At 39.9% G+C, this 6,107-nt stretch overlaps 1 protein-coding gene across 1 annotated transcript in view; it reads left to right on the top strand.

Annotated features, from left to right (window-relative positions):
- The window catches only part of RPS23 (ribosomal protein S23), a 415,955-nt gene that overhangs the window by 318,300 nt on the left and 91,548 nt on the right, over nucleotides 1-6,107 (top strand). The gene's annotated exons all lie outside the window — the stretch shown is intronic.

Here is a 6,107-nt window from a genome sequence, read left to right as displayed (position 1 = left end):
TCTTATGATGAGAGGGGGTCTCAGTGGTCAGCCCCACACTGATCAGTATCCTTAGCCATAGGATAACATTACATCTTGGAACAAGCCTTTAAAGTGGCTCTGAGTGCACTGGGGGCGGGTCCTCACACTGCTGTGCTCTGTTCTCTCTCATACTGTTTGCTGATTACCCATGAGATGTATTTCTGGGTGGGGGTCTTGTATTGGGGGCGTCCTGTTATCTCCACTCTGTATATTCTGTGATGTGATTCTCTCTGGATGAGCCTCGTCCTGTGTTCCCCATCCTGTGCCCCCCTGGCCCCGCACCTACGGGCACCTGGCAGTCATGGCGGCAGGTAGACAGCGGGGGGATTTGTGCGCTCCGTGTAATGGGGGCGGATTGTATTTCCTACAGAACAATTATTGTAATGTGGGTCCGGATCTCACACAAAGACAGAGAACCAGCAACAAGCTGAGCATTGTACCCAGGAAGATGCCCCCTCACCAGGGTCACACTACCAGGGTACAGCCTCCTACTGCACTGATATCCATCTTCTACTCTAGTCACATCCAGAGCTGTAAGTTGGCTGCAGATACATACATAGATTTGGAAACTGCTCCGGATGTGACTTGTGTCACTGCACATTCACTGGATCCTCCGAATCTATTCAGGTGATTTCCATATAAGAGCAACGTACACAGAGAGCCCCAGGACATCCCCTCATATTATACCAGAGAATAATACAGAAAGGAAAGTATTGTACCCCCCCCCCCCACATCACTGCAAAGCATCCTGGGACTGACAGTCATTTCATCACGTGTAATATTCTATATCATCTCTTCCTATGTAATGTACATTATACTGCCCCCTATGTACAAGAATATAACTACTATAATACTGCCCCCTATGTACAAGAATATAACTACTATAATACTGCCCCCTATGTACAAGAATATAACTACTATAATACTGCCCCCTATGTACAAGAATATAACTACTATAATACTGCTCCCTATGTACAAGAATATAACTACTATAATACTGCCCCCTATGTACAAGAATATAACTACTATAATACTGCCCCCTATGTACAAGAATATAACTACTATAATACTGCCCCCTATGTACAAGAATATAACTACTATAATACTGCCCCTATGTACAAGAATATAACTACTATAATACTGCCCCCTATGTACAAGAATATAACTACTATAATACTGCCCCCTATGTACAAGAATATAACTACTATAATACTGCACCCTATGTACAGGAATATAACTACTATAATACTGTCCCCTATGTACAAGAATATAACTACTATAATACTGTCCCCTATGTACAGGAATATAACTACTATAATACTGCCCCCTATGTACAGGAATATAACTATTACAATACTGCCCCCTATGTACAAGAATATAACTACTATAATACTGCCCCCTATGTACAAGAATATAACTACTATAATACTGCCCCCTATGTACAAGAATATAACTACTATAATACTGCCCCCTATGTACAAGAATATAACTACTATAATACTGCCCCCTATGTACAAGAATATAACTACTATAATACTGCCCCCTATGTACAGGAATATAACTACTATAATACTGCCCCCTATGTACAGGAATATAACTACTATAATACTGTCCCCTATGTACAAGAATATAACTACTATAATACTGCCCCCTATGTACAAGAATATAACTACTATAATACTGCCCCCTATGTACAAGAATATAACTACTATAATACTGCCCCCTATGTACAAGAATATAACTACTATAATACTGCCCCCTATGTACAGAAATATAACTACTATAATACTGCCCCTATGTACAAGAATATAACTACTATAATACTGCCCCCTATGTACAAGAATATAACTACTATAATACTGCCCCCTATGTACAGGAATATAACTACTATAATACTGCCCCTATGTACAAGAATATAACTACTATAATACTGCCCCCTATGTACAGGAATATAACTACTATAATACTGCCCCCTATGTACAAGAATATAACTACTATAATACTGCCCCTATGTACAAGTATATAACTACTATAATACTGCCCCCTATGTACAAGAATATAACTACTATAATACTGCCCCCTATGTACAAGAATATAACTACTATAATACTGCCCCCTATGTACAGGAATATAACTACTATAATACTGCCCCTATGTACAAGAATATAACTACTATAATACTGCCCCCTATGTACAGGAATATAACTACTATAATACTGCCCCCTATGTACAAGAATATAACTACTATAATACTGCCCCCTATGTACAGGAATATAACTACTATAATACTGCCCCCTATGTACAGGAATATAACTACTATAATACTGCCCCTATGTACAAGAATAAAACTACTATAATACTGCCCCCTATGTACAGGAATATAACTACTATAATACTGCCCCTATGTACAAGAATATAACTACTATAATACTGCCCCCTATGTACAGGAATATAACTACTATAATACTGCCCCCTATGTACAAGAATATAACTACTATAATACTGCCCCCTATGTACAGGAATATAACTACTATAATACTGCCCTATATGTACAAGAATATAACTACTATAATACTGCCCCCTATGTACAAGAATATAACTACTATAATACTGCCCCCTATGTACAAGAATATAACTACTATAATACCGCCCCCTATGTACAAGAATATAACTACTATAATACCGCCCCCCATGTACAAGAATATAACTACTATAATACCGCCCCCTATGTACAAGAATATAACTACTATAATACCGCCCCCTATGTACAAGAATATAACTACTATAATATTTCCCCCTATGTACAAGAATATAACTACTATAATACTGCCCCCTATGTACAGGAATATAACTACTATAATACTGCCCCCTATGTACAAGAATATAACTACTATAATACTGCCCCCTATGTACAGGAATATAACTACTATAATTCTGCCCCCTATGTACAGGAATATAACTACTATAATACTGCCCCCTATGTACAAGAATATAACTACTATAATACTGCCCCCTATGTACAAGAATATAACTACTATAATACTGCCCCCTATGTACAAGAATATAACTACTATAATACTGCCCCCTATGTACAAGAATATAACTACTATAATACTGCCCCCTATGTACAAGAATATAACTACTATAATACTACCCCCTATGTACAAGAATATAACTACTATAATACTGCCTCCTATGTACAAGAATATAACTACTATAATACTGCCCCCTATGTACAAGAATATAACTACTATAATACTGCCCCCTATGTACAAGAAAATAACTACTATAATACTGCCCCCTATGTACAAGAATATAACTACTATAATACTGCCCCTATGCACAGGAATATAACTACTATAATACTGCCCCCTATGTACAGGGATATAACTACTATAATACTGCCCCCTATGTACAGGAGTATAACTACTATAATACTGCCCCCTATGTACAGGGATATAACTACTATAATACTGCCCCCTATGTACAGGAGTATAACTACTATAATACTGCCCCCTATGTACAGGAATATAACTACTATAATACTGCCCCTATGTACAGGAGTATAACTACTATAATACTGCCCCCTATGTACAAGAATATAACTACTATAATACTGCCCCCTATGTACAAGAATATAACTACTATAATACTGCCCCCTATGTACAGGAATATAACTACTATAATACTGCCCCCTATGTACAAGAATATAACTACTATAATACTGCCCCCTATGTACAAGAATATAACTACTATAATACTGCCCCCTATGCACAGGAATATAACTACTATAATACTGCCCCCTATGTACAGGGATATAACTACTATAATACTGCCCCCTATGTACAGGAGTATAACTACTATAATACTGCCCCCTATGTACAGGGATATAACTACTATAATACTGCCCCCTATGTACAGGAGTATAACTACTATAATACTGCCCCCTATGTACAGGAATATAACTACTATAATACTGCCCCCTATGTACAAGAATATAACTACTATAATACTGCCCCCTATGTACAGGAATATAACTACTATAATACTGCCCTCTATGTACAAGAATATAACTACTATAATACTGCCCCTATGTACAGGAGTATAACTACTATAATACTGCCCCCTATGTACAAGAATATAACTACTATAATACTGCCCCCTATGTACAGGAATATAACTACTATAATACTGCCCCCTATGTACAAGAATATAACTACTATAATACTGCCCCCTATGTACAAGAATATAACTACTATAATACTGCCCCCTATGTACAAGAATATAACTACTATAATACTGCCCCCTATGTACAGGAATATAACTACTATAATACTGCTCCCTATGTACAGGAATATAACTACTATAATACTGCCCCCTATGTACAGGAATATAACTACTATAATACTGCTCACTATGTACAAGAATATAACTACTATAATACTGCCCCCTGTGTACAAGAATATAACTACTATAATACTGCCCCCTATATATCATTCAGCCTGTTATAAAGCACGGTGTAGCAGTATTATGCAGGGGTTGTGTATACGGTATATATCCTCTGTGCTGTTGGCCGGCTCTAGTGTATACGGTGACTTTCCCCTGGGAGGAATGAGAATCCCCTTTAATTCTCTAGACAGCAGGTGCGGGTGCTGTGTAGCGTCTCTTAATATAGCGCAGGGATCTCTTTCCAGTCTATATCAGTGGGTGAGTGGGGGTCGTGTTCCCGGGGGCAGGGATTCAGCTTCTCATCTACACTCAGAGAATATGAGGGGTCGGGGTGGAGAGACCCCCTGATACTCGGTTACTATAGTGCAGGGTGACCCCGAGGTATCACACATGTGACTGCATCCTATGGCCATAGTCAATGGGTGGGGGACACGTTTGTCCGGTTCCTTTCTATTCTGGAGATCCCCTTTAATTATGACCTTAGATGTGACAATTGGTTGTAATAGTTTTATTAATAAAGTTATTTGAAGCAGTTTTTTTTCTGTTTTGTTTTTTATTTAAAAAATAATCTTGTAATTGTAAATATTGCCAGAGATTTCCCTGGATACAGAAGTGTTGGCAGTGCGGGAGACCCCTGTCATCCCCCATAATCCTCCAGGCACCAGATCACATGATGCACTTACTGCCCCCTAGGCCTTACTATGGGAACTACATGATATAACTAGACGTGCCTGTGGTTTATAGAGTAGGAAGGTCCCTAAAAATCCATTCCAATCCCCTACTAGGGGCCCTTAAAATCTGGACAGGACCACGCTGGGCCGGGGCCACTCTGCAATCACATGGGGGATGATGTAGCAAAGACACTTTATTGAGTCTCGTCCTGCTGGTAGGAGGTATCACCAAAACTCAGTTACCATATGATGTGCCCCTTTATAGGGAACCTATGAGCTGGTGTCACCATACAGAGTGCAGCCAGGGTCCCTGGAGATCTGTGTAATCAGACCTCACACTGCTGTGCTCTGTGCTCTCTGCAGCCAGTGTTATGTATTGTCCCTGGAGAGATGTGTAATCAGACCTCACACTGCTGTGCTCTGTGCTCTCTGCAGCCAGTGTTATGTACTGTCCCTGGAGAGATGTGTAATCAGACCTCACACTGCTGTGTTCTGTGCTCTCTGCAGCCAGTGTTATGTATTGTCCCTGGAGAGATGTGTAATCAGACCTCACACTGCTGTGCTCTGTGATCTCTGCAGCCAGTGTTATGTATTGTCCCTGGAGAGATGTGTAATTAGACCTCACACTGCTGTGTCCTGTGCTCTCTGCAGCCAGTTTTATGTATTGTCCCTGGTGAGATGTGTAATCAGACCTCACACTGCTGTGCTCTGTGCTCTCTGCAGCCAGTGTTATGTATTGTCCTGTAGAGATGTGTAATCATGCCTCACACTGCTGTGCTCTGTACTCTCTGCAGCCAGTGTTATGTATTGTCCCTGGAGAGATGTGTAATTAGACCTCACACTGCTGTGCTCTGTGCTCTCTGCAGCCAGTGTTATGTGCTGTCCCTGGAGAGAGGTGTAATCAGACCTCACACTGCTGTGCTCTGTGCTCTCTGCAGCCAGTGTTTTGTATTATCCCTGGATAGA

This window comes from Engystomops pustulosus, chromosome 5, assembly GCF_040894005.1.
Source record: "Engystomops pustulosus chromosome 5, aEngPut4.maternal, whole genome shotgun sequence".
NCBI lineage: Eukaryota > Metazoa > Chordata > Amphibia > Anura > Leptodactylidae > Engystomops > Engystomops pustulosus.
Note: the sequence above shows the minus strand (reverse complement) of the source record. Positions and strands in the feature narration are given on the sequence as shown.